The sequence below is a fragment of the Pongo abelii genome, chromosome 19, assembly GCF_028885655.2.
Source record: "Pongo abelii isolate AG06213 chromosome 19, NHGRI_mPonAbe1-v2.0_pri, whole genome shotgun sequence".
NCBI classification, from domain to species: Eukaryota; Metazoa; Chordata; class Mammalia; order Primates; family Hominidae; genus Pongo; species Pongo abelii.
Window position 1 is genome coordinate 37,009,237 of NC_072004.2, and position 12,957 is coordinate 37,022,193.

The window sequence follows — 12,957 nt, forward strand, 5'->3', positions numbered from 1 at the left end:
GAGGATATTTGGACCGCTGATAGGAATTTGCTGGAAACGGGATGTCCTCACACCAAAACGTGATAGAAGCATTCTCACAAACTACTTTGTGATGTGTGCTCTCAACTCAGAGATGTGAACCTGACTATTGATAGAGCAGTTTGGAAACACTCTTTTTCTAGGATCTGCAAGTGGACATTTGGAGCGCTTTCAGGCCTGTGCTGGAAAGGAAATATCTTCACATAACAAGTAGACAGAAGCATTCTCTGAAACTTCTTTGTGGTGTGTGCATTCAACTCCCAGAGTTGAACATTCCTCTTGACAGAGAAGTTTTGAAACACTCTTTTTATAGAATGTGCAAGTGGATATTTGGACCGCTTCTAGGAATTCGTTGGAAACGGGACACCCTCACACAAAAACAAGACAGAAGCGTTCTCACAAGCTTCTGTGTGATGTGAGCATTCAGCTCACAGTGCTGAACCTTTCTTTTGATAGAGCAATTTTGAAACACTCTTTTTCTGGAATCGGCAAGTGGACATTTGAGCGCTTTGAGGCCTGCGGTGGAAAGGAAATATCTTCACATCAAAACTAGACAGAAGCATTCTCTGAATCTTCTTTGTGGTGTGTGCATTCAACTCACAGAGTTGAACACTCCTCTTAACAGAGACATTTTGAAACACTCTTTTTGTAGGATCTGCAAGTGGAAATTTGGACCGCTTCCAAGAATTCATTGGAAAGGGACAAACTCACACGAAAACTAGGCAAAAGCATTCTCACAAACTTCTCTGTGAGAAGTGAATTCAACCCACATAGTTTAATGTTTCTTTCCATGGAGCAGTTTGGAAACACACATTGTGCAGTATATGCAAGGGGTCATTCGGAAAGCTATGAGGCCTGTGTTCCAAAAGTCTATATCTTCACATATAACCTAGAAAGAAGCATTCTCAGAAACCACATTGTGTTGGTTGCCTTCAACTCACAGAGGGGAATATTCCTTTTGTTAGAGCAGCCATGAAACACTGTTTCTGTATAATCTGCAATTGCATATTTGCAGATCTCTGAGGCCTCTGGTGGGAAGGAAAATTTCTTCTCAAAACACCTATAGAGAAACATTCTCAGAAACCACTTTGTGATATGTGCATTCAACTCACAGAGTTGAACATTCCTTTTGTTAGAGCAGTTTTGAAGGACTCTTTTTGTAGAATCTGCATGTGGATATTTGGACCACTTATAGGAATTTGCTGGAAACGGGATATCCTCACACAAAAACGAGACAGAAGCATTCTCACAAACTCCCTTGTGATGTGTGCTCTCAACTCAGAGATGTGAAACTGACTATTGATAGAGCAGTTTGGAAACACTCTTTTTCTAGGATCTGCAAGTGGACATTTGGAGCGCTTTGAGGCCTGTGCTGGAAAGGAAATATCTTCACATCAAAACTAGCCAGAAGCATTCTCTGAAACTTCTTTGTGGTGTGTGCATTCAACTCACAGAGTTCAACACTCCTTTTAACAGAGACATTTTGAAACTCTCTTTTTGTGGAATCTGCAAGAGGAAATTTGGACCGCTTGTAGGAATTCGTTGGAAACGGGACAAACTCACACGAAAACGAGACAGAAGCATTCTCCCAAACTTCTCCGTGAGAAGTGAATTCAACCCACAGAGTTTAACGTTTCTTTTCATGGAGCAGTTTGGAAACACACTTTGTGCAGTATATGCAAGGGGTCATTGGGAAAGCTATGAGGCCTGTGTTCCAAAAGTCTATATCTTCACATATAACCTAGAAAGAAGCATTCTCAGAAACTACATTGTGTTGGTTGCATTCAACTCACAGAGGGGAATATTCCTTTTGTTAGAGCAGTCCTGAAACACTGTTTTTTTATAATCTACAATTGGATATTTGCAGACCTCTCAGGCCTGTTGTGGGAAGGGAAATTTCTTCTCAAAACACCTATAGAGAAACATTCTCAGAAACCATTTTGTGATATGTGCATTCAACTCACAGAGTTGAACATTCCTTTTGTTGGAGCAGTTTTGAAACACTCTTTTTGTAGAATCTGCATGTGGATATTTGGACCACTTAGAGGAATTTGCTGGAAACGGGATATCCTCACACAAAAGCGAGACAGAAGCATTCTCACAAACTCCTTTCTGATGTGTGCTCTCGACTCAGAGATGTGAACCTGACTTTTCATAGAGCAGTTTGGAATCACTCTTTTTCTAGGATCTGCAAGTGGACATTTGGAGCCCTTTGAGGCCTGTGCTGGAAAGGCAATATCTTCACGTAACAAGTAGACAGAAACATTCTCTGAAAGTTCTTGTTTTGTGTGCATTCAACTCACAGAGTTGAACATTCCTTTTGACAGAGAAATTTTGAAACACTCTTTTTATCGAATGCGCAAGTGGATATTTGGACCGCTTCTAGGAATTCGTTGGAAACGGGACACCCTCACACCAAAACAAGACAGAAGCGTTCTCACAGGCTTCTGTGTGATGTGAGCATTCAGCTCACAGAGCTGAACCTTTCTTTTGTTAGAGCAATTTTGAAACACTCTTTTTCTAGAATCGGCAAGTGGACATTTGGAGGGCTTTGAGGCCTGTGGTGGAAAGGAAATATCTTCACATCAAAACTAGACAGAAGCGTTCTCTGAATCTTCTTTGTGCTGTGTGCATTCAACTCAAAGAGTTGAACACTCCTTTGAAGAGAGACATTTTGAAACACTCTTTTTGTAGAATCTGTAAGGGGAAATTTGCACCGCTTGTAGGAATTCGTTGGAAACGGGACAAACTCACACGAAAACTAGACAGAAGCATTCTCACAAACTTCTCTGTGAGAAGTGAATTCAACCCACAGAGTTTAACGTTTCTTTTCATGGAGCAGTTTGGAAACACACTTTTTGCAGTATATGCAAGTGGTCATTCGGAATGCTATGAGGCCTGTGTTTGAAAAGGCAATATCTTCACATATAACCTAGAAAGAATCATTATCAGAAACTGCTTTTTGTTGGTTGCATTCAACTCACACAGGGGAATATTCCTTTTGTTAGAGCAGCCATGAAACACTGTTTTTTTATAATCTGCAATTGGACATTTGGAGAGCTCTGAGGCCTCAGGTGGGAAGGGAAATTTCTTCACAAAACACCTTGAGAGAAGCATTCTCAGAAACCGCTTTGTGATGTGTGCATTCAACTCACAGTGTTGAACATTCCTTTGCTTAGAGCAGTTTTGAAACACTCTTTTTGTAGAATCTGCATGTGGATATTTGGACCACTTATACGCACTTGCTGGAAACGGGATATCCTCACACAAAAGCGAGACAGAAGCATTCTCACAAACTCCTTTCTGATGTGTGCTCTCAACTCAGAGATGTGAACCTGACTTTTCATAGAGCAGTTTGGAAACACTCTTTTTCTAGGATCTGCAAGTGGACATTTGGAGCCCTTTGAGGCCTGTGCTGGAAAGGCAATATCTTCACATAACAAGTAGACAGAAACATTCTCTGAAAGTTCTTGTTTTGTGTGCATTCAACTCACAGAGTTGAACATTCCTTTTGACAGAGAAATTTTGAAACACTCTTTTTATAGAATGCGCAAGGGGATATTTGGACCGCTGATAGGAATTTGCTGGAAACGGGATGTCCTCACACCAAAACGAGATAGAAGCATTCTCACAAACTACTTTGTGATGTGTGCTCTCAACTCAGAGATGTGAACCTGACTATTGATAGAGCAGTTTGGAAACACTCTTTTTCTAGGATCTGCAAGTGGACATTTGGAGCGCTTTCAGGCCTGTGCTGGAAAGGAAATATCTTCACATAACAAGTAGACAGAAGCATTCTCTGAAACTTCTTTGTGGTGTGTGCATTCAACTCCCAGAGTTGAACATTCCTCTTGACAGAGAAATTTTGAAACACTCTTTTTATAGAATGTGCAAGTGGATATTTGGACCGCTTCTAGGAATTCGTTGGAAACGGGACACCCTCACACAAAAACAAGACAGAAGCGTTCTCACAAGCTTCTGTGTGATGTGAGCATTCAGCTCACAGTGCTGAACCTTTCTTTTGATAGAGCAATTTTGAAACACTCTTTTTCTGGAATCGGCAAGTGGACATTTGAGCGCTTTGAGGCCTGCGGTGGAAAGGAAATATCTTCACATCAAAACTAGACAGAAGCATTCTCTGAATCTTCTTTGTGGTGTGTGCATTCAACTCACAGAGTTGAACACTCCTCTTAACAGAGACATTTTGAAACACTCTTTTTGTGGGATCTGCAAGTGGAAATTTGGACCGCTTCCAAGAATTCATTGGAAAGGGACAAACTCCCACGAAAACTAGACAAAAGCATTCTCACAAACTTCTCTGTGAGAAGTGAATTCAACCCACATAGTTTAACGTTTCTTTCCATGGAGCAGTTTGGAAACACACATTGTGCAGTATATGCAAGGGGTCATTCGGAAAGCTATGAGGCCTGTGTTCCAAAAGTCTATATCTTCACATATAACCTAGAAAGGAGCATTCTCAGAAACCACATTGTGTTGGTTGCCTTCAACTCACAGAGGGGAATATTCCTTTTGTTAGAGCAGCCATGAAACACTGTTTCTGTATAATCTGCAATTGGATATTTGCAGATCTCTGAGGCCTCTGGTGGGAAGGAAAATTTCTTCTCAAAACACCTATAGAGAAACATTCTCAGAAACCACTTTGTGATATGTGCATTCAACTCACAGAGTTGAACATTCCTTTTGTTAGAGCAGTTTTGAAGGACTCTTTTTGTAGAATCTGCATGTGGATATTTGGACCACTTATAGGAATTTGCTGGAAACGGGATATCCTCACACAAAAACGAGACAGAAGCATTCTCACAAACTCCCTTGTGATGTGTGCTCTCAACTCACAGATGTGAAACTGACTATTGATAGAGCAGTTTGGAAACACTCTTTTTCTAGGATCTGCAAGTGGACATTTGGAGCGCTTTGAGGCCTGTGCTGGAAAGGAAATATCTTCACATCAAAACTAGCCAGAAGCATTCTCTGAAACTTCTTTGTGGTGTGTGCATTCAACTCACAGAGTTCAACACTCCTTTTAACAGAGACATTTTGAAACTCTCTTTTTGTGGAATCTGCAAGAGGAAATTTGGACCGCTTGTAGGAATTCGTTGGAAACGGGACAAACTCACACGAAAACGAGACAGAAGCATTCTCCCAAACTTCTCCGTGAGAAGTGAATTCAACCCACAGAGTTTAACGTTTCTTTTCATGGAGCAGTTTGGAAACACACTTTGTGCAGTATATGCAAGGGGTCATTGGGAAAGCTATGAGGCCTGTGTTCCAAACGTCTATATCTTCACATATAACCTAGAAAGAAGCATTCTCAGAAACTACATTGTGTTGGTTGCATTCAACTCACAGAGGGGAATATTGCTTTTGTTAGAGCAGTCCTGAAACACTGTTTTTTTATAATCTACAATTGGATATTTGCAGAACTCTCAGGCCTGTGGTGGGAAGGGAAATTTCTTCTCAAAACACCTATAGAGAAACATTCTCAGAAACCATTTTGTGATATGTGCATTCAACTCACAGAGTTGAACATTCCTTTTGTTGGAGCAGTTTTGAAACACTCTTTTTGTAGAATCTGCATGTGGATATTTGGACCACTTATAGGAATTTGCTGGAAACGGGATATCCTCACACAAAAGCGAGACAGAAGCATTCTCACAAACTCCTTTCTGATGTGTGCTCTCGACTCAGAGATGTGAACCTGACTTTTCATAGAGCAGTTTGGAAACACTCTTTTTCTAGGATCTGCAAGTGGACATTTGGAGCCCTTTGAGGCCTGTGCTGGAAAGGCAATATCTTCACGTAACAAGTAGACAGAAATATTCTCTGAAACTTCTTGTTTTGTGTGCATTCAACTCACAGAGTTGAACATTCCTTTTGACAGAGAAATTTTGAAACACTCTTTTTATCGAATGCGCAAGTGGATATTTGGACCGCTTCTAGGAATTCGTTGGAAACGGGACACCCTCACACCAAAACAAGACAGAAGCGTTCTCACAGGCTTCTGTGTGATGTGAGCATTCAGCTCACAGAGCTGAACCTTTCTTTTGTTAGAGCAATTTTGAAACACTCTTTTTCTAGAATCGGCAAGTGGACATTTGGAGGGCTTTGAGGCCTGTGGTGGAAAGGAAATATCTTCACATCAAAACTAGACAGAAGAGTTCTCTGAATCTTCTTTGTGCTGTGTGCATTCAGCTCAAAGAGTTGAACACTCCTTTTAAGAGAGACATTTTGAAACACTCTTTTTGTAGAATCTGTAAGGGGAAATTTGCACCGCTTGTAGGAATTCGTTGGAAACGGGACAAACTCACACGAAAACTAGACAGAAGCATTCTCACAAACTTCTCTGTGAGAAGTGAATTCAACCCACAGAGTTTAACGTTTCTTTTCATGGAGCAGTTTGGAAACACACTTTTTGCAGTATATGCAAGTGGTCATTCGGAATGCTATGAGGCCTGTGTTTGAAAAGGAAATATCTTCACATATAACCTAGAAAGAATCATTATCAGAAACTACATTTTGTTGGTTGCATTCAACTCACACAGGGGAATATTCCTTTTGTTAGAGCAGCCATGAAACACTGTTTTTTTATAATCTGCAATTGGACATTTGGAGAGCTCTGAGGCCTCAGGTGGGAAGGGAAATTTCTTCACAAAACAACTTGAGAGAAGCATTCTCAGAAACCGCTTTGTGATGTGTGCATTCAACTCACTGTGGTGAACATTCCTTTGCTTAGAGCAGTTTTGAAACACTCTTTTTGTAGAATCTGCATGTGGATATTTGGACCACTTGTAGGCACTTGCTGGAAACGGGATATCCTCACACAAAAGCGAGACAGAAGCATTCTCACAAACTCCTTTCTGATGTGTGCTCTCGACTCAGAGATGTGAACCTGACGTTTCATAGAGCAGTTTGGAAACACTCTTTTTCTAGGATCTGCAAGTGGACATTTGGAGCCCTTTGAGGCCTGTGCTGGAAAGGCAATATCTTCACGTAACAAGTAGACAGAAACATTCTCTGAAACTTCTTGTTTTGTGTGCATTCAACTCACAGAGTTGAACATTCCTTTTGACAGAGAAATTTTGAAACACTCTTTTTATCGAATGCGCAAGTGGATATTTGGACCGCTTCTAGGAATTCGTTGGAAAGGGGACACCCTCACACCAAAACAAGACAGAAGCGTTCTCACAGGCTTCTGTGTGATGTGAGCATTCAGCTCACAGAGCTGAACCTTTCTTTTGTTAGAGCAATTTTGAAACACTCTTTTTCTAGAATCGGCAAGTGGACATTTGGAGGGCTTTGAGGCCTGTGGTGGAAAGGAAATATCTTCACATCAAAACTAGACAGAAGCGTTCTCTGAATCTTCTTTGTGCTGTGTGCATTCAGCTCAAAGAGTTGAACACTCCTTTGAAGAGAGACATTTTGAAACACTCTTTTTGTAGAATCTGTAAGGGGAAATTTGCACCGCTTGTAGGAATTCGTTGGAAACGGGACAAACTCACACGAAAACTAGACAGAAGCATTCTCACAAACTTCTCTGTGAGAAGTGAATTCAACCCACAGAGTTTAACGTTTCTTTTCATGGAGCAGTTTGGAAACACACTTTTTGCAGTATATGCAAGTGGTCATTCGGAATGCTATGAGGCCTGTGTTTGAAAAGGCAATATCTTCACATATAACCTAGAAAGAATCATTATCAGAAACTACTTTTTGTTGGTTGCATTCAACTCACACAGGGGAATATTCCTTTTGTTAGAGCAGCCATGAAACACTGTTTTTTTATAATCTGCAATTGGACATTTGGAGAGCTCTGAGGCCTCAGGTGGGAAGGGAAATTTCTTCACAAAACACCTTGAGAGAAGCATTCTCAGAAACCGCTTTGTGATGTGTGCATTCAACTCACTGTGGTGAACATTCCTTTGCTTAGAGCAGTTTTGAAACACTCTTTTTGTAGAATCTGCATGTGGATATTTGGACCACTTGTAGGCACTTTCTGGAAACGGGATATCCTCACACAAAAGAGAGACAGAAGCATTCTCACAAACTCCTTTCTGATGTGTGCTCTCAACTCAGAGATGTGAACCTGACTTTTCATAGAGCAGTTTGGAAACACTCTTTTTCTAGGATCTGCAAGTGGACATTTGGAGCCCTTTGAGGCCTGTGCTGGAAAGGCAATATCTTCACATAACAAGTAGACAGAAACATTCTCTGAAACTTCTTGTTTTGTGTGCATTCAACTCACAGAGTTGAACATTCCTTTTGACAGAGAAATTTTGAAACACTCTTTTTATAGAATGCGCAAGGGGATATTTGGACCGCTTATAGGAATTTGCTGGAAACGGGATGTCCTCACACCAAAACGAGACAGAAGCATTCTCACAAACTACTTTGTGATGTGTGCTCTCAACTCAGAGATGTGAACCTGACTATTGATAGAGCAGTTTGGAAACACTCTTTTTCTAGGATCTGCAAGTGGACATTTGGAGCGCTTTCAGGCCTGTGCTGGAAAGGAAATATCTTCACATAACAAGTAGACAGAAGCATTCTCTGAAACTTCTTTGTGGTGTGTGCATTCAACTCCCGGAGTTGAACATTCCTCTTGACAGAGAAGTTTTGAAACACTCTTTTTATAGAATGTGCAAGTGGATATTTGGACCGCTTCTAGGAATTCGTTGGAAACGGGACACCCTCACACAAAAACAAGACAGAAGCGTTCTCACAAGCTTCTGTGTGATGTGAGCATTCAGCTCACAGTGCTGAACCTTTCTTTTGATAGAGCAATTTTGAAACACTCTTTTTCTGGAATCGGAAAGTGGACATTTGAGCGCTTTGAGACCTGCGGTGGAAAGGAAATATCTTCACATCAAAACTAGACAGAAGCATTCTCTGAATCTTCTTTGTGGTGTGTGCATTCAACTCACAGAGTTGAACACTCCTCTTAACAGAGACATTTTGAAACACTCTTTTTGTAAGATCTGCAAGTGGAAATTTGGACCGCTTCCAAGAATTCATTGGAAAGGGACAAACGCACACGAAAACTAGACAAAAGCATTCTCACAAACTTCTCTGTGAGAAGTGAATTCAACCCACATAGTTTAACGTTTCTTTCCATGGAGCAGTTTGGAAACACACATTGTGCACTATATGCAAGGGGTCATTCCGAAAGCTATGAGGCCTGTGTTCCAAAAGTCTATATCTTCACATATAACCTAGAAAGAAGCATTCTCAGAAACCACATTGTGTTGGTTGCCTTCAACTCACAGAGGGGAATATTCCTTTTGTTAGAGCAGCCATGAAACACTGTTTCTGTATAATCTGCAATTGGATATTTGCAGATCTCTGAGGCCTCTGGTGGGAAGGAAAATTTCTTCTCAAAACACCTATAGAGAAACATTCTGAGAAACCACTTTGTGATATGTGCATTCAACTCACAGAGTTGAACATTCCTTTTGTTAGAGCAGTTTTGAAGGACTCTTTTTGTAGAATCTGCATGAGGATATTTGGACCACTTATAGGAATTTGCTGGAAACGGGATATCCTCACACAAAAACGAGACAGAAGCATTCTCACAAACTCCCTTGTGATGTGTGCTCTCAACTCAGAGATGTGAAACTGACTATTGATAGAGCAGTTTGGAAACACTCTTTTTCTAAGATCTGCAAGTGGACATTTGGAGCGCTTTGAGGCCTGTGCTGGAAAGGAAATATCTTCACATCAAAACTAGCCAGAAGCATTCTCTGAAACTTCTTTGTGGTGTGTGCATTCAACTCACAGAGTTCAACACTCCTTTTAACAGAGACATTTTGAAACTCTCTTTTTGCGGAATCTGCAAGAGGAAATTTGGACCGCTTGTAGGAATTCGTTGGAAACGGGACAAACTCACACGAAAACGAGACAGAAGCATTCTCCCAAACTTCTCCGTGAGAAGTGAATTCAACCCACAGAGTTTAACGTTTCTTTTCATGGAGCAGTTTGGAAACACACTTTGTGCAGTATATGCAAGGGGTCATTGGGAAAGCTATGAGGCCTGTGTTCCAAAAGTCTATATCTTCACATATAACCTAGAAAGAAGCATTCTCAGAAACTACATTGTGTTGGTTGCATTCAACTCACAGAGGGGATTATTGCTTTTGTTAGAGCAGTCCTGAAACACTGTTTTTTTATAATCTACAATTGGATATTTGCAGACCTCTCAGGCCTGTGATGGGAAGGGAAATTTCTTCTCAAAACACCTATAGAGAAACATTCTCAGAAACCATTTTGTGATATGTGCATTCAACTCCCAGAGTTGAACATTCCTTTTGTTGGAGCAGTTTTGAAACACTCTTTTTGTAGAATCTGCATGTGGATATTTGGACCACTTATAGGAATTTGCTGGAAACGGGATATCCTCACACAAAAGCGAGACAGAAGCATTCTCACAAACTCCTTTCTGATGTGTGCTCTCGACTCAGAGATGTGAACCTGACTTTTCATAGAACAGTTTGGAAACACTCTTTTTCTAGGATCTGCAAGTGGACATTTGGAGCCCTTTGAGGCCTGTGCTGGAAAGGCAATATCTTCACGTAACAAGTAGACAGAAACATTCTCTGAAACTTCTTGTTTTGTGTGCATTCAACTCACAGAGTTGAACATTCCTTTTGACAGAGAAATTTTGAAACACTCTTTTTATCGAATGCGCAAGTGGATATTTGGACCGCTTCTAGGAATTCGTTGGAAACGGGACACCCTCACACCAAAACAAGACAGAAGCATTCTCACAGGCTTCTGTGTGATGTGAGCATTCAGCTCACAGAGCTGAACCTTTCTTTTGTTAGAGCAATTTTGAAACACTCTTTTTCTAGAATCGGCAAGTGGACATTTGGAGGGCTTTGAGGCCTGTGGTGGAAAGGAAATATCTTCACATCAAAACTAGACAGAAGTGTTCTCTGAATCTTCTTTGTGCTGTGTGCATTCAGCTCAAAGAGTTGAACACTCCTTTTAAGAGAGACATTTTGAAACACTCTTTTTGTAGAATCTGTAAGGGGAAATTTGCACCGCTTGTAGGAATTCGTTGGAAACGGGACAAACTCACACGAAAACTAGACAGAAGCATTCTCACAAACTTCTCTGTGAGAAGTGAATTCAACCCACAGAGTTTAACGTTTCTTTTCATGGAGCAGTTTGGAAACACACTTTTTGCAGTATATGCAAGTGGTCATTCGGAATGCTATGAGGCCTGTGTTTGAAAAGGCAATATCTTCACATATAACCTAGAAAGAATCATTATCAGAAACTGCTTTTTGTTGGTTGCATTCAACTCACACAGGGGAATATTCCTTTTGTTAGAGCAGCCATGAAACACTGTTTTTTTATAATCTGCAATTGGACATTTGGAGAGCTCTGAGGCCTCAGGTGGGAAGGGAAATTTCTTCACAAAACACCTTGAGAGAAGCATTCTCAGAAACCGCTTTGTGATGTGTGCATTCAACCCACAGTGTTGAACATTCCTTTGCTTAGAGCAGTTTTGAAACACTCTTTTTGTAGAATCTGCATGTGGATATTTGGACCACTTATAGGCACTTGCTGGAAACGGGATATCCTCACACAAAAGCGAGACAGAAGCATTCTCACAAACTCCTTTCTGATGTGTGCTCTCAACTCAGAGATGTGAACCTGACTTTTCATAGAGCAGTTTGGAAACACTCTTTTTCTAGGATCTGCAAGTGGACATTTGGAGCCCTTTGAGGCCTGTGCTGGAAAGGCAATATCTTCACATAACAAGTAGACAGAAACATTCTCTGAAACTTCTTGTTTTGTGTGCATTCAACTCACAGAGTTGAACATTCCTTTTGACAGAGAAATTTTGAAACACTCTTTTTATAGAATGCGCAAGAGGATATTTGGACCGCTGATAGGAATTTGCTGGAAACGGGATGTCCTCACACCAAAACGAGATAGAAGCATTCTCACAAACTACTTTGTGATGTGTGCTCTCAACTCAGAGTTGTGAACCTGACTATTGATAGAGCAGTTTGGAAACACTCTTTTTCTAGGATCTGCAAGTGGACATTTGGAGCGCTTTCAGGCCTGTGCTGGAAAGGAAATATCTTCACATAACAAGTAGACAGAAGCATTCTCTGAAACTTCTTTGTGGTGTGTGCATTCAACTCCCAGAGTTGAACATTCCTCTTGACAGAGAAGTTTTGAAACACTCTTTTTATAGAATGTGCAAGTGGATATTTGGACCGCTTCTAGGAATTCGTTGGAAACGGGACACCCTCACACAAAAACAAGACAGAAGCGTTCTCACAAGCTTCTGTGTGATGTGAGCATTCAGCTCACAGTGCTGAACCTTTCTTTTGATAGAGCAATTTTGAAACACTCTTTTTCTGGAATCGGCAAGTGGACATTTGAGCGCTTTGAGGCCTGCGGTGGAAAGGAAATATCTTCACATCAAAACTAGACAGAAGCATTCTCTGAATCTTCTTTGTGGTGTGTGCATTCAACTCACAGAGTTGAACACTCCTCTTAACAGAGACATTTTGAAACACTCTTTTTGTAGGATCTGCAAGTGGAAATTTGGACCGCTTCCAAGAATTCATTGGAAAGGGACAAACTCACACGAAAACTAGACAAAAGCATTCTCACAAACTTCTCTGTGAGAAGTGAATTCAACCCACATAGTTTAATGTTTCTTTCCATGGAGCAGTTTGGAAACACACATTGTGCAGTATATGCAAGGGGTCATTCGGAAAGCTATGAGGCCTGTGTTCCAAAAGTCTATATCTTCACATATAACCTAGAAAGAAGCATTCTCAGAAACCACATTGTGTTGGTTGCCTTCAACTCACAGAGGGGAATATTCCTTTTGTTAGAGCAGCCATGAAACACTGTTTCTGTATAATCTGCAATTGCATATTTGCAGATCTCTGAGGCCTCTGG